The 19168-nt window shown below is 45.9% G+C and overlaps 1 protein-coding gene across 2 annotated transcripts in view; it reads right to left on the bottom strand.

The window, feature by feature from the left end:
• Window positions 1–19168, bottom strand: part of GALNT9 (polypeptide N-acetylgalactosaminyltransferase 9) — a 186007-nt gene that overhangs the window by 55813 nt on the left and 111026 nt on the right. The window lies entirely within an intron of this gene.

Below are 19168 nucleotides of genomic sequence, written 5' to 3'. Positions count from 1 at the left end.
GAGCTCCCGTTGCTTGGTCCCAGCTCCTGCCAACCTAGCAGTTTGAAAGCACGTCAAGTGCAAGTAGATAAATAGGTACTGCTCCGGCGGGAAGGTAAACAGTGTTTCTGTGTGCTGCTCTGGTTCACCAGAAGCGGCTTAGTCATGCTGGCCACATGAACCGGAAGCTGTACGCTGGCTCCCTCGGCCTATAGAGCGAGATGAGCACCACAACCCCAGAGTCGGTCACGACTGGACCTAATGGTCAGGGGTCCCTTTACCTTTACCTTTAATACAGGGATCACAGCTAAAGAACCCCTTGACAGATGTCCACCCAACCTTTCTTAAAAAAATATCCAATAGAGAGTCCACCACTGAGGTAGTCCGTTCTACTGTTGAACAGCTCTCGTCACCCAAATGTTCTTCTAATGCTTAGCCAGAATCTCATTTCTTGTAATTTGAAACTGTAGGTTTGGGTCCTGCCCTCTGGAGCAGCAGAAAACAAGCTTGCTCCATCTTCCATGAGACAGCCCTTCAAATATTTGAATATGGCTAGCATATTACCTGTCAGTCTTCCCTATATGTATGTTTGTGTGTGTGCGCAAATCTAGCGATTGCTGCTCAAAAAGACAAAGCCAGAGAAATACATGTGACAGGGCTGATAGAAGAAGACGAAATTAAATGCAGCCCTCATGGCCTGCCTTTTGTAAAAAGGCAATGCTGTGAGAGATGTCCAGCTGCTGCACAGGGAAATTCTTCAGAGAACGATTCCCATTAGGACTAATTGGTTTGTCAGTGTCCTCCTCATTACCATTCCCCCCCTCCCTCCGCAGTTTCGATTTCCTAAGGTTTGAGAACAAAAAGCTCTTGTTCTTGAAGCACATTTGTGGAAGCAAAGGGTGGGGGGAGCCAGAAATCTGTAGGCCCCTGAGGAGAAGTTCCATCGACTCAGTGGAAGTTCCTTTGTAAGTTACACATAGGAACTGTCAACGTATATCTGAATCTATCTGTTTCTGTTTCCCCCTCAGAAGTGGCACATTGGTGGCAAGGAACTGTGTTTTCTTTGAAACACAGTTGAGCTGCTGCCAGCCTGTGTGGACAATGCTGAACTAGCTGGACCAAAGGCCTGACTCAGTACAAGGCAGATTCTTACCAGAGGAAGCACTGTGGGCCAGTGGTACAGCATTTGTTCAGCATGCAGAAGGTCCAAGGTTCAACCCCCAGCATCTCCAGGTAGGACTCGGAGAGAACTCTCCCTAAAACCCTGGAGATGTGCTGCCTGTCAGTGTAGACACTACTAAGTTAGCTGGACCAAAGGCCTGACTTAACATGAGGCAGCTTCCCATGAAGGGCCAAAATTTAGCCACCCACAATGGGTACAGCTCCAAGTACTCCCATTTGGTTTTCAGGCAAATGACAAGGGAGCCACCTTGAGGTCCCAGTCCTGGGTCCTTTGGATGGCATACCAAGGTTTCTTCCTGTCTTTGGATCATGAGCATCCTTCCCCCCTTCCCTGAACCCTCAATTTAGACCCTGAAAAAGAAGGGCAGGTGAGTTAGGAGAAGGAGTAAGTAGCAAAGGTCAGAGAACATACCCTCCAACAATTTATCCGATGAAAATAGGAACATCCTATTCAATAATAATAATAATAATAATAATAATAATAATAATAATATTTATACCCCACCCATCTGACTGGGTTGCCCCAGCCACACTGGCTGGCTTCCAACATCTATAAAAACATAATAAAGCATTGATCTTCCTCATACAGGGCTGCCTTCAGATGCCTTCTAAAGGTTGTATCATTGCTTATCTCCTTGGCTTGTGGGTTGCATAACTCCCTGCTCGCCAACATTTCTCCGGTGAAAATACAGACGTCCTAAGGAAAAGTGGGACATTCCAGGATCAAATCAGAAACAGGGATGGCTTATCTAAATCCGGGACTGTCCCAGGAAAGTAGAGACACTTGGAGGGTCTGAAAGCAGGAACAGAGCAAGGGGGTGCAGTGGGGTCGGACCACCCCGGGTGCCCTCATTGAGGGGGGGGGTGACATTTGGCGTGCTGCCCGCCTGCGACTCCCTAGCCTACCCCGAGCCATTGGGGGAAGGGGGGAGCTGCGCCGCTTTGCTGGCAGCATTCCCCCTTCCTCCGTCGTTTTGACAGCTGGGGGAGACTTGGGAGTTGCAGGCAGGCGGCGCGTCGAATATCCGCCATTGGTGCCGCGCTGCAGGGTGCCACGCCACTCCATGCACCCAAGGGGCTATCCCGTGCCTGGGAGGTCACCCTCTGCGCCCCTCCCCCCTCAGGAGCATGCCCACCCTGGGCAGTGCGGGCATATGCTCCACCGCTGTCTGAGAGAAGTCCTAAAACTCATCGTGCCTGCCTCCAGCAACCAGGGACCTCCACTGAGTCAAAGCCTTTCCATTCCACAGGAAGGAATTGCAGGCTGCAGGAAAACCTCTCTCTCTCTCTCTCTCTCTCTCTCTCTCTCTCTCTCTCTCTCTCTCTGTCTCTCTCTCAGCTTGCTTCATATGAAAGGCAGTTTCAATGAGATGTTCTTTCCCCCTTTTTAAAACATTTGGAAAGCCAGCACTCCACTGATAATGGAGATCCTAAAATTACGTTTTAATGGTAATGTGAGAAAATCATTGCTTTTAACGATTCCAAACCCTTCCACTATTTTTACTTATTCAAGGCAGTACGGGGATTTTATAAAGAGTAATGTATAATTTAAGCTGGAGGTGAAGGGAAAAAAATAGAATTGGAGCCAGAATTTGTATGATGGTAAAACAGGGGAAGTATGATGGGGAGTGAAGGGGGAAGCCCTGAAGGCTTAGTATAGAATTAGAATTTTACAGCATCATGTGGCTGCCAGGATTCACCTCGTTGGAGGCATATTAGCCGGAATTCAAAGGGATTCAAAGCATTCCAGTGGATCAAAGAGGTTCTGAGAATCCCATGGCTATATTTTTTAGTGCTTCCATTCAGCTAACAGCTGCTCTAGCCCTGTGATTATACCGCAGCGCTGGCCATGTAGCTGTCCATCAGAATCCACCTGCACATATTCATCACAGAATGGCTGCAGTATCAAGTATGCATATCGGAATGAGTCACCATCACAAATCAAAACCAGAGAATCTCTAGGCCTGGGAAATCTGTGGACTCTGGATCCAGGCACACAACACAGCCAGCACTAAACGAAGAAAGTGATGTCTGTTTACTTCCCTGGTTCCAGAAGCCCTGAAGCTCCCAATGTGTTGTTGCTTCAGCAGCGAAAACATTCAGACTGAGAGCATCCTCAGGAGTTAAGAATGCAAGAAGAGCCAATGGCACATCTGGTCTAGCCTGTCCCCACAGTGGCCAACCAGGTGCCTGCAGAAAACATGCAAACAGGATTCATGCACAAGAGCCCTCTCTCCTCCTGCAGTTTCCAGCAACTGGTATCCAGGACCATTGCTGCTTCCAACTGTGGAAACAGAGCATAGTCATCATGGCCAATAGATACCAGCAGCCCTCTCCTCCATTTATCTGTCTAATCCCCTTTTAAAGCCATCCAAGGTGGTGCCTGTTGTCTTTGTCCATGGAGTTTTCTTGGCAGGGATACTGGAGTGGCTTGCTGGTTCCTGCTCCAAGTGGATCACGTTTGGTCAAAACTCTCCACCATGACCTGTCCATCTTGGGTGCCCTGCTCAGCATAGTTCATAGCTTCTCTGAGTTATTCAAGCCCCTTCATCATGGCAAGGCAGTGCTCCATGAAGGGGTAGTGATGGTTTTCCCAGTAGTGATGTATGGAAGTGAGAGCTGGACCATAAAGAAGGCTGATTGCCAAAGAATTGATGCTTTTGAATTATGGTGCTGGAGAAGACTCTTGAGAGTCCCATGGACTGCGAGAAGATCAAATCTATCCATTCTTAAGGAAATCAGCCCTGAGTGCTCACTGGAAGGACAGATCCTGAAGCTGAGACTCCAATACTTTGGCCACCTCATGAGAAGAGAAGACTCCCTGGAAAAGACCCTGATGTTGGGAAAGATGGAGGGCACAAGGAGAAGGGGACGACAGAGGACGAGATGGCTGGATAGTGTTCTTGAAGCTACCAGCATGAGTTTGACCAAACTGTGGGAGGCAATGGAAGACAGGAGTGCCTGGCGTGCTCTGGTCCAGGGGGTCACGAAGGGTCGGACACGACTAAACGACTAGACAACAACAAAGGTGGTGCCTATCACTGCTTGCTGGGGAGCCTGAGTTCCATTGTTTAATTATGTGGCAAATTCCTTTATTTTACCTGTCCTGAATCTTCCAACATCCCAACGTTTTGGCTGCGTTTTGGTTTTAGGAGAGAGGGAGAAAAACTGATTCTCTATCCACTTTTATAAACTTATCTGTCAAATTCTATAAACTTCCATCCTGTCACCTCTGACTCACCTTTCCCCTGAACTATAAGGCCCCAAGCGCTGCCATCTTTCATCCATAGGAGAGCTGTGCCATCCCCTTGATGATATGGCTGCCCTTGCCTGAACCCTTGCCAACTCCACAAGATACTTTTTGAGGTGAGGTGGCCAGAAAGCTGGGCTCTGATATGGGCAGGTGCTTACATGTGCTTCCTCCAGAAGCAGCTCACCTTGTGAGGCCAAGGTGCAACATCACCTTTCCAGGAGTAGTGTTGCTACTGCCTACCAGAAGGTGGCATGGAGGTCAGTGAAGTGCAGGTGTGTTGCTGGGAACAATAGATCAGCTTCACTGGTATGTCTGCCCTAAGCTGACACCCCCAAAACCTTGCCCCTTCCTTACTCCCTCCTGGTAAGTGGCAGTGATGTCACTGCTGGGAAGCTTGAATTCCAGCTTTGCCTGATTTGGCAAAGTGCTTCTTCTTTCCCAGTCCAGCTGAGTTGTCTCATGTGTGGCTAGCTAAGTACTTTGCTGGAAGCCCTGAAGCTCCTCCCAGATTCTCCATCTCATCTGCTCCTGGGTAGGAGGTGACAATATCCAGATCTGAGAGCTTTTCAGCAGCAGTGCAAGGTTTTGTGGGGGTGTTTTACTCCCTGTGCTCCACCTCAGAGGGGACCCTATGTCCCAGGTCTCGGTAGGGTTGAATAGGGCCAGCCCAGGCTGCCTCTGCCTTCTCCTCCTCTGCGCCCAGCCCTGCCACTGATTGCTACCTCCTCCTTGCCTGCTGCTCCTGAGATGACTGGAGGTGGCCTGGAAAGCCCTGGTGTGCTGGAGGTGGAAAATAAGAGGAGGTGGAGAGGAGCAGGCAGCAGGGGTTATGCTGTGTTGGAGAAGGTGATGGAGACAGTGTGTGACAAGTGCAAGTGGTGACAGGCTATGTGCTGCTTGGGGGGTGGGCAGATCTGCTGCCTCTCCCAGGTGTCCCCAGCCTGCCTGAGGCAGCTGTCTCACCCAGTCTCATAGGTGGGTCCGGCCCTGATACCTTCAAGAGAGGTACATGGATGCAAGACCTATCCTAGGAAAAGGTAAATGGACCCCTGACCATTAGGTCCAGTCGTGGCTGACTTTGGGGTTGCAGTGCTCATCTCGCTTTATTGGCTGAGGGAGCCGGCGTACATCTTCCAGGTCATGTGACCAGCATGACTAAGCCGCTTCTAGCGAACCAGAGCAGTGCACGGAAACGCCGTTTACCTTCCTGCTGGAGCGGTACCTATTTATCTACTTGCACTTTGACGTCCTTTCGAACTGCTAGGTTGGCAGGAGCAGGGACCAAACAACGGGAGCTCACCCTGTCATGGGGATTCGAACCGCGACCTTCTGATCAACAAGTCCTAGGCTCTGTGGTTTAACCCACAGTGCCACCCACATCCCTCTCATGACCTATCCTATTGGTAAGTTAATAAGGACAAGTTTAAATGCCTTTAAGAAGAGGATGGCGGTATCGCTGCCCACTGAACATGCCAATACATTAACATTACAAACAAAATCTGGTTGCTAAAAATCAGTGCCTGCAGATGAACAAGGAAGCCACCTGCGCAAGTGTCTCATTCTATTTATATATGCCAAAGCAGCACATGCTAATTGGGGAAGAGAAAGTCTGTACATCTCAATATAGATAGTTATAAAAGCATCAAATGGCACTTCATGCAAGTTCGTGTTCTGGATCTGTTTTGGGATCAGGTTAATCACCAAAATAATATATATGCCACTGTAAATAACAAAGCAGGAGTATTTTTAATGTATGCAGCCAGACATTTTGTCTTTTGTCTTCATCAGCTGTTCTGATAAACACACTTGATGGAATGGGTGCCGGTAGAGGACAGTTGATGTTTCCTTTTGCATATGGGAGAAGAATGAGAGGACAAGCACTGGCTCTTACCACTTCATCACACTCCCATCAGCTAGCCTTGCTAAACTTATTCATTTTAAGAAGAGTCTCCTGAGGACCAGCCCATTTGGACCAGCATCCTGTTCTTCCAGTGGCCACTAGATGCCTGTGGGAAACCTGCAAGCAGGACCAGAACACAAAAGCACTCTCCGTTCCCCCAGTTTCCAGCAACTGGTATTCAGAAGAATCACGAAGGAAAATGCCCGTCTGGAAGACCCATTGACTGGTCCATGGTTATCCAGTGATGTTCATGGCAGTCATAATTTGAACTCTGGTCTCCTGGTTCCTAGTCTGATATGCTTATCCTTACACCACACTGACTTTCTTACTTCATGCCTTGGAGGGTAACAGGGGCCAGGCTGGGACATTTCACTGCTTGAGGCAAAACGAAAAATGCAACCCACCTGTTGACCCCTTCTCTTCTGCAGGAAATGCCTTCTCCTCCTTCTCTTCTGCAGCCCTCACCCATGTTGAAGGCAGCAGGGGAGTAAAAGGAGATTGGAGAGGAATAGGCAGCAGTAGGCACTGGTGCTCCTTGGAGGCCACATCAGCTGCCTGAAGCAACCACCTCACCTCGCCTCATGGGTGGGCCAGCCCTGGAGGGTAACTATCTGCCATGGTGAACCTGATCCACCATAAAAAAAATTCCTTCCAGTAGCACCTTAAAGACCAACTAAGTTAGTTCTAGGTATGAGCTTTTGTGTGCATGCACACTTCTTCAGATACACTGAAACAGAAGTCACCAGACCTTTCTATATAGTGAGAAGGTGGGGAGGGGTATTACTCAGAAGGGTGGGGGGAATGGGTGATTGGCAGATAGCTGTGATGAGCCTGTTGACGACTCTTAATGACTGCAATAGGTCTTACAGGAAAAAGCAAGGGGTGAGAAGGTGAAAAATGGCTTTGTCATGTATAATGAGATAAGAATCCAATGTCTTTGTTCAGACCAGGTCTCTCCATGGTTTTAAGTTTGGTGATAAGTTGCAATTCAGCAGCTTCTCTTTCCAGTCTATTTCTGAAATTCCTTTGTAATAGAACACCTTGTGTAGAGATCTTGTATAGAATGTCCTGGGAGATTGAAGTGTTCTCCTACTGGTTTCTCTGTCTTGTGGTTCCTGATGTCGGATTTATGTCCGTTTATTCTTTGGCGTAAGGTTTGGCCTGTTTGTCTTGTTCCATAGTTTAACTAGGTGCTGTATGAATAAATATTTTCCTAAATCTTTAAATATGTAGCTTCATTGCCCACTGTCAGGGAACTGCCATCGGAGCCAGAGGAGGAGGGAGGGCTCCAGAGGGATGCCGGAGAGCGTCCCAGGAGGGAGAGAGGCAGCCCATCTGCGGGGGAAAGAAATCAGCGTAGCACCAGTGGAGAAGGGGGGCAGATGGGGGAATCAGTGAGGAGGCTCCATGACTCCTCGCCGGAGACCAGCGGGGAGAGCACGGGTCCTCCACTGCCCACACCCTCCCTGCGCAGAAGACTTCCACGCAGGGAGAGTAGGCGGGGACTTGGCGTCAAAGAACTTCTTTGCTGGAAGAAGTTCAAGAAACGCCCACTGACGGATTCTGCCAGCGATTGAGACAGCCACGGATGAGTGGCTGTCCGGACAGAAAGGGTTCACCCAGGTAACCCAGCCAGGTGTGGCGACGACCTACGCACGAGCAACCCCTAGAACCATTACACCCACAAGCATTGGATGCCCACAAGTATTATTACTTATAATAACAAATGATATGATATCATGTTGCCTTTCATGTGTGCTTCCCATGTCTGTCACATTGGCCACTGTGATAATCGGATGCTAGACTAGATGGATTTTTGGCCTTGATCCAGTAGGGATATTATTCTGTTCTTAGGAAGGGGAGGTGACTGGTTTCTGTGGGATCTAGAATGTAATCCCAAATAGATCTAGACCAGCACTTTTGGATCCCAAACCTCATAATCCCTGATCTTCGGCAATGCTAGCTGGGGCTGATGGGAACTGGAGCCTATCAAACCTGTGTGTGTGGGGGGGGGGTCATGTTCCCCATCTCTGCACTAGACTATAAATCTGCCACCAAATTGCAGTTGATTCCCAGGTGAGGAAAGTTATATTTCTTCACACACATATACACACACACACATGCACAAATTGATGTTTGGAATTCTCATGCAAGTGCTGTTGTTCCAAATTTATGACATTCCTAAACACATGTAAATATATTAAATTAGAGTGTAAATATACTTTCTCCTGAATTAAAACTTGCCAAATAGAAAGGCCTAATTAAAATATGCTAATCTAATCATTTCTGGCTGGAAACCAGCATGTTATTTTTTTTTAAGTTAGTGGCTATTTATCGATGTTCAGCACACATTCTTTCCTAACAACACAATAAATGGAGAGGTAACTCAGTCTGCTGGGATCAACCACTAGTAGAGTAGTGCTAATTGTTTGGATTGCAAAAAGGTGAGTGCACATTGGCAGGAGTGAACGAAGCCCTTTCTTCCTTGTCATCTTCAATGACACCAATGAAAGCCCTCCAGATACTGCTTGTGAGAAGAAGGCTGGTAGCTGGGGGCTGGTTGATGTTGGCAGGGCAGTTGGCCCCCACTAGCCAATGGGCAGGGATGGTGGGAGTTGTAGTCTAACAATGTCCACGGACATCACCTTGCCAACAAAGGTCCGTATTGTTAAAGCTATGGTTTTCCCAGTAGTGATGTACGGAAGTGAGAGCTGGACCATAAAGAAGGCTGATCACCGAAGAATTGATGCTTTTGAATTATGGTGCTGGAGGAGACTCTTGACAGTCCCATGGACTGCAAGAAGATCAAACCTATCCATTCTGAAGGAAATCAGCCCTGAGTGCTCACTGGAAGGACAGATCGTGAAGCTGAGGCTCCAATACTTTGGCCACCTCATGAGAAGAGAAGACTCCCTGGAAACGACCCTGATGTTGGGAAAGATGGAGGGCACAAGGAGAAGGGGATGACAGAGGACGAGATGGTTGGATAGTGTTCTCGAAACTACAAGCATGAGTTTGACTAAACTGCAGGAGGCATTGGAAAACAGAAGTGCCTGGTGTGCTCTGGTCCATGGGGTCACGAAGAGTCGGACATGACTAAACGACTAAACAACAACAACGATGTCCACGGACCAGATTCCCAATTTAGGTCTGCATTATTTGTTTAAAATGTTGCCCGCCACAGTATTCTCATTTATCTTGACCCACCCCTGATCTAAAGGCACTGAGTGTTGTTGTTGTTTGTCTCAAGACAGACTATTTCTCCACCCAGGAGTGTCTGCTCTGACACTGGCCATGTTTCAGTTTATATACTATGCTGGAAACTGTGGATCTGGCAAGTTTGTCTTTAAAGGTTAGCTAAGTTGAATATCTGTCCCATCTCTACTGGCCAAGGCTTGTGCTGATCTCTGAATGAGAGAGGGGTCTGGCATCTGATTAGGCTACCCCCACCCATCCTGTGGTTTTGTGATAGCACAGGCAGACAAAGGAAGGTTGGGGCTACATCGACCTCTAAAAAGGGCTGCCTGTGTGCTTTCACAAGGTTTAGAGCAGGGGGTCAGCAAACTTTTTCAGCAGGGGGTCCCTCAGACCTTGTGGGGCGCCGGACTATATTTCTGAAGAAAAAAAAATGAATGAATTCCTATGCCCCACAAATAACCCAGAGATGCATTTTAAATAAAAGCACACATTCTACTCATGTAAAAACACCAGACAGGCCCCACAAATTAGCCAGAGATGCACAAATGACCCAGATAGCCAGTGTGGTATATTGGTTAAGAGCGGTAGACATGTAATCTGGTGAACCGCATTCGCATCCCCACATGCAGCTGCTGGGTGACCTTGGGCTAGTCACACTTCTTTGAAGTCTCTCAGCCTCACTCACCTCACAGAGTGTTTGTTGTAGGAGAGGAAGAGAAAGGAGAATGTTAGCCACTTTGAGACTCCTTAGGGTAGTTATGAAGTGGGATATTAAATCCAAACTTTTCTTTTCTTCTTTTAAATAAAAGGACACATTCTACTCATGTAAAAACATGCTGATTCCTGGACCATCCACAGGCCGGATTGAGAAGGCGAATGGGCTGGATCCGGTCCCTGGGCCTTAGTTTGCCTACCCATGGTTTAATCATAGAATCATAGAGTTGGAAGAGACCACAAGGGCCATCGAGTCCAACCCCCTGCCAAGACTATGTTGTGGTCATAATGAGCTTGCTGAGGATAAGAGGCCACAAATTCTGCCCCTACCTTCACTGTATCCCCGGAGCTGACTCCCTCTCTCATCCTCTTCCCTTTCGACATGTGGGTTTCCTACACATCTGATAAGACCGCCCAAGGGCTGCAAACTCAGAATTGGTTTTGAGCTGCTCTTTGATGCAGGCTGTAGCATGGCAGCTGAAGCCAGTGGCAAGTATGAGTATCCCAGAGCACTGCCCGGAATCAATGGTATCCCTTCAGGCAAAACACTAATTCATAAATCCTGCTGCATGACTGTGTCATTCCGCTAATGAATTCTCCAGCTAATGTAGGTGCGCTGAACAACAAAGATAAATACCGGTGTGTGAGCAGGCATAATATAGATTTATCGCCTCTGTGCTATACAAGGGCACACATGGCTTTGCAGAGACGCAAGACCGCTTGATGAAATTTCGCAGGCACGTCTCTTTTCATTCTGACTGAGGGCTGCTTTTCAGTGTGGCTTGAAAGCGACAACGGAGCACAAGCAAAACATATTTTGACAACTACCTCTCATCTGGAGTTGCCTCCAGCCTGTATTTTGCAGAAGGGATTCAAACACAGAAATTTAGGTTCATATGGTTAAAGTGGATTAAAGCCCTCTGTCCCCCTACTGCACTTAATTTTTTGTTTTTTTAAAAAAATGATCACACTTTTTGCGGTCAAGAAAGTGATGGGGAAATGCACTGGAAAATGTGAGATGAAAGTATCGGCAGCGCAATGGAGGGGAGAGCTGGTGTGGCCACATTTGAGTGGCTATACCACTCCCCTGAGCTGCTACCCGATTGGGTGCCCATCTGGGAGGCGTGGTGAGCCAGCAACGAGGGCAGGGCAGGGACCGGAATGCCCCCTACGTAGCTCGGGAATCGGTTCCCGCTCACAATCGCTCCCCTCTGGAAGAAGGAGAGGCTTTGCTGGATTAGGCCAGTGGCCCACTTAATCCACCATCCTGTCCTCACAGTGACTACCCAGAACCCTGTGGGAAACTTGCAAGCAGGATCCAAGCACAATAGTGACCCACCTCTTCCAGTTTCCTGTAACTGGTATACAGAAGCATTATGGCCTCTGATTGTGCAGGCAGAACATAGTCATTGTGGTTAGTAGTTATTGAAAGCCTTCTCCACAATAGATCTGATTGTATTGTAATGGTGTATGTCAATTTGAACTTTTTCCATGGCTTATTTCTGTAGATAATGGCATTAGTGAAGTTGGCACAGCTTGGTATAAAAACACCCCCCATTATGACCTATTTTATCCCTGGCACTTGCCCTTATCTTAAATGTGTCCTGGGAGGCATGAATAAATGCCCTGACCTCTTAATACCTAATGTAATGATCAGCACACTAATTCAGCAAAGCTTAATTACCATCTCCGGTAGAAAAGAACGGCATTTTCTACAGTAGAATCTTCCTCCAAAAGGAAAGTCATGATTCAGGAAACTAGTTAGTCATTTGTCACTAGAGCCATGCCCTTTCAACTACAAACTGGGCAAAGTGAACAAAATAGCAAACAGACAGGAACTTGTAGAAAATAGACAATGATACAAAGGGATAAAAAGACCCCTTTCCTTCTCCCTTAGTATACAGTTTTTCAGTGGTTGAGTAGCACAAAGCTTGACAGATCATAAACCTCTTGGGAGTGTGCATAAGAATGAGTACTGAACATGCATATAGGTTGAGATGCATACCTTGTGCCAGCACAACAGTCACAACGAATGCTCAGTAAAGGCTGGGCACAATCTAACCTCTATGTGAGCTTTGTGTGAGAAAAGAAGGCTAAATGCTCAATGGGTGTGTCAGCTGAAGGACCCCTGAGTTTCTTCTTGTATTATTGAATTCTAAATTATATGGAACCCATGAATTAAGAAATCATTCAGTTTGTTCTGTCATTATTTGAATTTTTGCTTTCCCCATTCACTGTTCTGCAAGTTTACAGTTTGGCAGTCTCCCACTGAAGAGAAGTTAGCACCCCAGAGTGGAGGATGCTGAGTTGACTAGGTCTTCTTATACTTGCATAGCTTCATCCACTGATGTGAATTTTTAAAAAAATCCGCCTGAAAATCCCACCAACATTTTAGCACAAATTTCTCCAAATTGACACATTGTTGTATGCAATTTTGGCTAATATACACATTTTTGCAAAACAATTTACCCTAATGTAATGCATTTCTATGTACACTAATTCATGCATTTTGTGCACACTTTTCCTGAGCGATATGCAATTCTGTAGACATTATACTTGGTTGCAGAATTGCATTGCAAAATTTAGACAAAGGGTAAATTTCAAAGGGTGGTCATGTATGGTGTTGTTCCATAAATAACGAATCTGGCAGGTTCACCTTTATATGCGAATTGAACCCTATGGGCAATTTCTTCGCTTTTCCTCGATCTATCTCCCCTCCTTTCCCTGGCCCTCTTACTCCAGACAAGTTCCAAAAGAGTGGATTGTATGTGATTTGTACTTAAATGTGAGCCACTGGTGTAACCTTTCTGATCAATTCACACTAATTAAAAGAGTAATTCGCTGGCTTCCCCCCCCCTTCCTTTTGAGCCAATTTACCTTTCCAGGATTGCATGAATGCCAGCAGCACTAGTAATAATGAGGTAACGTCTTAGAGCCAATTAAGTGAAAATGAATCAGGAGAGCCTATTAGGCTTGATAAAGGCCAGAAAGAAATAAAGCAGGTGACTTTTTTTTATTAAAAAAAAAACCTCTTCAGAGCCAAGCAAAGAAAAGACAAACCATGTGACTTTGTGCTAAAGAATATGCAGCTTGCTGTTGCTTTTGACATGTTTTACGTTTCTCCCTCATTAGGGATGGGGGAGAGTTTTGATTCAGTTTGTATTTAAAAGTGACCTTATCAAAGATGCACTTTCTGAAACAGTGCATAAACTGAAATAATCAACAGATGTATAGTGTCCGGATCAAGGGAAGTAACAATACTGCTCCATTCTGCCTCAGATCACACCTGGAATACTATGTCCAGTTTTGGACACCAAAATTTAAGAAGGATATCGACAAGCTGAAATGTGGGCGGCCGAGAGGATCACTGGTCTGGAAACCAAGCTTTATGAGTGTGCTGGGCCCGGGGGTAACCCGAAAAGCACGGTCCAGGTCCGGTCCAGAATCTGTAGGTTCTGCTAGGAGTTAGTCTGATAGGGTCAAGGCAGGACACGAGGCAGAAAACCAGGCAAGGACAGATGCGGGGTCTGGCATACAGCAATGTTGCTCCTGCAACCTGGGGTGGGGTCTGACAGCCTTTTATCTTTGTCGGGGTAACGGCCGGTCCTGATCCCCCAGTGGCTCACCTCCCTGTTTCTCCCAAAGGCAAGCACTCCTCCTGTGAGTACTCAGCTCTCTCCTTCTCTCTGACCTTAGTCTCTGCAGCTTGGGAGACGTTGGTGGGTTACTAGACCCAGGGGCCGCTTCAGTCTCCCCTGACCAAACTGGTAGTGGAGCAGCTGTAAGTGATTGCCCATCTGAAGGCAACGAGGTAATCCCCGCATCTGGAGCCAGGGCAGGCTCAGGCCCCTGACTCGGGCCAGCTGGTGTTTGTTACAGGGGAACCTGTGCAGACTGGGACTCTTCAGGATCAAGCCCCAGACTTGGTTCAGATGATGCCTGAGGCAAAGGATCTGGTGCAGACTGAGACTCCTCTGGTTCCAAGTCTGAGCCCAAGTCCCAGGCCATCACAATGAGGAACAGTTGAGGGAGTTGGTTGTGTTTAGCCTGGAGAAGAGGCGACTGAGAGGAAATAGGATAGCCATCTTCAAATATTTAAAGGGCTCTCACATGGAGGATGTAGCAAGCTTGTTTCTCATGCTCTGGAGACCAAGACCCAAACAATGGGTTCAAGTTATAAGAAAAGAGATCCCGATTAAACATTAGGAAGGACTTTCTCACAGTAAGAGCTGTTCAACAGTAGAATGGTCTCCCTCAGGAAGTGGTGGACTCTCATTCCATGGATGTTTTTTAGCAGAGGTTGGATGGCCACCAGCCTTGAATGCTTTAGTTGGGATTCCTGTGATGTAGGGGGTTGGACTAGATCAGGCATAGGCAAACTTTGCCCTCCAGATGTTTTGGGACTACAACTCCCATCATCCCTAGCTAACAGGACCAGTGGTCAGGAATGATGGGAATTGTAGTCTCAAAACATCTCGAGGGCCGAGTTTGCCTATGACTGGACTCGATGAATCTCAGGGTCCCTTCTAACAGTACACTTCTATGAATCTATAAAACTATGATTTTATACCAGCGTTTCACTTGTAGGAAGTGGCAAAACTAGAATTAGTTGGCTCCACCTATCATTTCCTCTGGCACCACCTACTGCTGGCCTCCCTGCCTTCCACCCTACCAGTCCTAATGGGCACTAGCCACAATTGGCACCCAGTTGGAATCATGAGATTCAGAGTCTAGTAACATTTGGAGGGCCACAGATTCTCCCCTCTTGCTTCAGCTGCCTTTTTACAAGGGACCACCCCAATTTCCTGGATTCCGTTTGGTAATTCAAAAATTAACAACTCAATAATAGTAATAATAGCAGCAATTGTTTGCAGTGTTTTATGCATGTTCACTGGTTAATGGAGGAAGGAGGGGAAATACAAAAGAAAGAAAGAACTGAACTCTCTGGCAAGTGCGCTCCAAGGCTCTAATCAGACTGAGCCAACATTTCTCAGAGAAAGATTCTGAAGAGCTGTTGCTACTCAGCAACCATATCCACACCTGATCCTGTTTGCCCTCCTCCCCTCTCCACAAAGTAGCTCTAAAAACTTTTTGAAAACACCTAGTTGGCAGATTCTAAACCTGCAGCATGAAGGACACCGCGTAAATCCTTATTGGGAAAGAACACAACACACCACCTTTTTGACCTTATATGCTTCTGCCCAATTACCCTTCTTTGCCCCAAGCCATCAATTACCATCACAATCTGCAGGTACAAGGCAGAAGGTGAAGAAGAGAGATGAGACCGGCGGAAGCCACAACCAAATAATTTGTTTACCAGCTGGGTCCTGTGAGTTAGCACAGACAGAAATCATTTTCTGCTGCACTTGCTTATCTTGATTCCCTTTGGAGAGTTGGCTCAGCACTCCAAGGTTGGAGGCAAGAAAAGGGCAGAAGCAGCAAAATACAGATGAGCACTCGCTGCCCCTCCTGATCCTGGTCCAAGTTGAGGGGCTCATCTTCTTCCCAGTTTTCAAATTAACACCAACAAATTCTCAATCAGCAGGTTTGTTTGTTTGTTTTTAATAAATGTGTGTGTGGTGGGGGTTATTGTTTTTGCTTTTTATCATGGTATGTATTTTTGTGTTTTTATATTGTAAACATACAGTGGTACCTCGGGTTACAGACGCTTCAGGTTACAGACTCCAGAAATAGTGCTTCAGGTTAAGAACTTTGCTTCAGGATGAGAACAGAAATCGTGCTCCGGCAGTGGGGCGGCAGCAGGAGGCCCCATTAGCTAAAGTGGTGCTTCAGGTTAAGAACAGTTTCAGGTTAAGAACGGACTTCCAGAACGAATTAAGTTCTTAACCAGAGGTACCCCTGTCCTGTGATATTTGGATAAAGGGCAGTATAGGAATTATTGTTGTTGTTGTTGTTGTTGTTGTTGTTGTTGTTGTTGTTGTTTCTGTTGAACATTAAGATTATGGGTTGTAGTCAAATAAGTTCTACTCAGAGTAGACCTGCTGAAATGAATGGACCTAAGTTAAATTATTTCAACAGGTCTAATCTGAGTATGACTAAGATTTAATACAATCCTATATTCTGAATGAACCTTCTTCCATGTTTTCTCTCTCTGTTTTATAGTGGATTGAGGCTTTCGTAAATGTATCAAAGTTGGCCAACTCTTGCTTCAGCCCCTTGAAGATATAGCTCCACACACCACTGAACTTAAACTGAGTTAAGAAAATGTTGCTATTACTACTACTACCACTATTAATATTATTAGCAATAGTATTTTAGAAAAGCAGTGTTACAAGGGCAAAATCACAGCGCGTAACACAGCCCTTGCACCCAGTTTGGCCCATAGCTGTCAACTTACAGATTTGAAAATAAAGGACCAGTAGCCTCGAAAATAAGGGATCAGCAGCCAAAATAAGGGATTTTCAGAGCACAGGTATGTTCAGCTTCTGAGCCCTTCCGAGCCAAAGGCAGAAAGCCCAGCCAGCAACCAAACGAAGCCTCAAGCGGTGGTTCCCAAGCACAGCAACCTGGCAAAGGGGATGCAGCATGGGAAACCACCATCCCCTCTCTGCTGGGAAGCACTGAGCAAAGGTGAGCCCCCAGGCAACGCGGCCGATTTGATTGGCACAAGGCATGCAAGCTCCACCCCCCGTCGTTCTTAGACTCCTTATTGGGTGAGCAACGCAGCCAAGCAACACAGTTGGAGCCTCCCTCCTCCCTGGCTGGCAGGGAGGGAGGGAGAGGAGCTGCTTCCTTTGAAACCCGGGAAATTTAAGGGACATCCTCAATAAGGGACAACAGCGGGACACGACGCTGGGATAAGGGACTTTCCCGCCAAATAAGGGATGGTTGACAGCTATGGTTTGGCCTTAAAGTTAGGTCACAGTAGTATACTTATTGCACTGGTGAAATATTGTGCACATGAAAACACAAGTACATTACTGAATAGTGTTGTGCTACAGATTGCACAAGAACTAGCTTTTGTGCAACAAGCTTCCACCACTGCAACAGTTTCACCTAACTCCTTTGATCTGCAACCTGCCAAGCACCGGAGCCAGGACTCTAGTGGACAGAGTATATTGGATATGGCCCAGTGGGATTCAGTCAGAATCTTTCTGATTTGCATCAGTTTTGCATACAATTCACTCATGCCTCTTCTCTCCTGATCCTACATTGATCTGCAGGCTTTTCGTTTTATCTGTATGAAAATTCACATTTATAAACTATTTAAATGCACATATTAAACACATTTTCATACATAAATGTATGCTATTTAAATGTATGCATTGTGATTATAGTAATCTGAAAAAGCATTTGGACCAATTTCAACAGTTAGCAAAAAGTAGATTCTAGGGACCAAGCAGCTAAACTGGGCTTCTTGCTTCCTTGGTGTCAAGTAGAGATATAAGAAGGGATTGTTTTCTATTCCACCCTGTTCTCATCACACACACCACTGTTTCCGTTCTTCTGCTGTTTGTCTTCTGACAAAAAAGATGTTATTTGTCTCACTGTCTCTCACGGTGAAATTGCCTAAGCTGCATTGATATTAAGTTGTTGTTGTTGTTGTTTAGTCGTTCAGTCGTGTCCGACTCTTCATGACCCCATGGACCAGAGCACGCCAGGCACTTCTGTCTTCCACTGCCTCCCGCAGTTTGGTCAAATTCATGCTGGTAGCTTCGAGAACACTGTCCAACCATCTCGTCCTCTGTCGTCCCCTTCTCCTTGTGCCCTCCATCTTTCCCAACATTAGGGTCTTTCCCAGGGAGTCTTCTCTTCTCATGAGGTGGCCAAAGTATTGGAGCCTCAGCTTCACGATCTGTCCTTCCAGTGAGCACTCAGAGCTGATTTCCTTAAGAATGGATAGGTTTGATCTTCTTACAGTCCATGGGATTCTCAAGAGTCTCCTCCAGCACCATAATTCAAAAGTTATTCTGCTATTATTAAGTTATTCCACACCAATCATTTCAATGCAAAGGAAACACAGTGCAAATGAGTGGAAGAAACTTAATCAATTACATATCAGTTGCAGACTGAAGGCAACAGCAATAATGAATACAGTTCATATGTGATGAATTCCTGTCTGCTTGAGATATGGGACAAATAAGAACGCTGGCAATTTCCACCTTCCCTCTCTCTGTTTCCATTGGACTTCTCTGACATCCCTAGCACCAAGAGGCACTTTAAAATAAAGTTATCTGACTTACAATATTTCTTGGTAAGTAACAGGTATGGAATTGCCCCCGAAAGATGTTAAATTATTTTTGTATGCCACAATTGCTGCTCGAGTTTTACTAGCTAAGAATTGGAAAACGCAGGAAGTACCAACAGTGGAAGAATGGCAGATGAAGATGATGGATTTTTCGGAGCTAGCCAACCTGACAGGAAGAGTCTGTGACCAGAAGAAGGAGGAGTATCAGGAAGAATGGATGAAATTCAATGATTATTTAGTTAAATATGTTAAGTTAAATTAATTGGAAAAAACTTGCAAATACCGGATAGGCTTAGGATTTAAATATGTAATAAGTGATGAATCAATATGTTTAATACTGAATTGGTTAGAAAGAAAGATGTTAAGTGATTAAGTAAATTTTATAAGGATACTGAATTGGAAAACCGTTATAATGATATCCATTGAAATCCAACCAGGGGGATACGAGGAAGTCACTTAACAATGTTAATTAGATTAAGGCTTAAAAAGGCTATGATTTATGTTTGTTTAGTTGTTTATGTGTTTGTTTATCTGTTTGTGTGTTTAAATTTTTGTGAAAAAAACCAATAATTTCCCCCCCAAAAAATAAATAAATACAATATTTCTTGGTAAGAATTGTTTAGAGGTGGTTGCTGAGGGCAGTTGTATTCATTTGATCTTGTTGATCACACCTGGATTAATATTTCTTTTGGGCGGAAGTGATAGCCTTGGTGATACACAAATGCTGAATGAG

This window comes from Podarcis erhardii (genome assembly GCF_964252035.2).
Source record: "Podarcis erhardii genome assembly, chromosome: 15".
NCBI lineage: Eukaryota > Metazoa > Chordata > Lepidosauria > Squamata > Lacertidae > Podarcis > Podarcis erhardii.
Note: the sequence above shows the minus strand (reverse complement) of the source record. Positions and strands in the feature narration are given on the sequence as shown.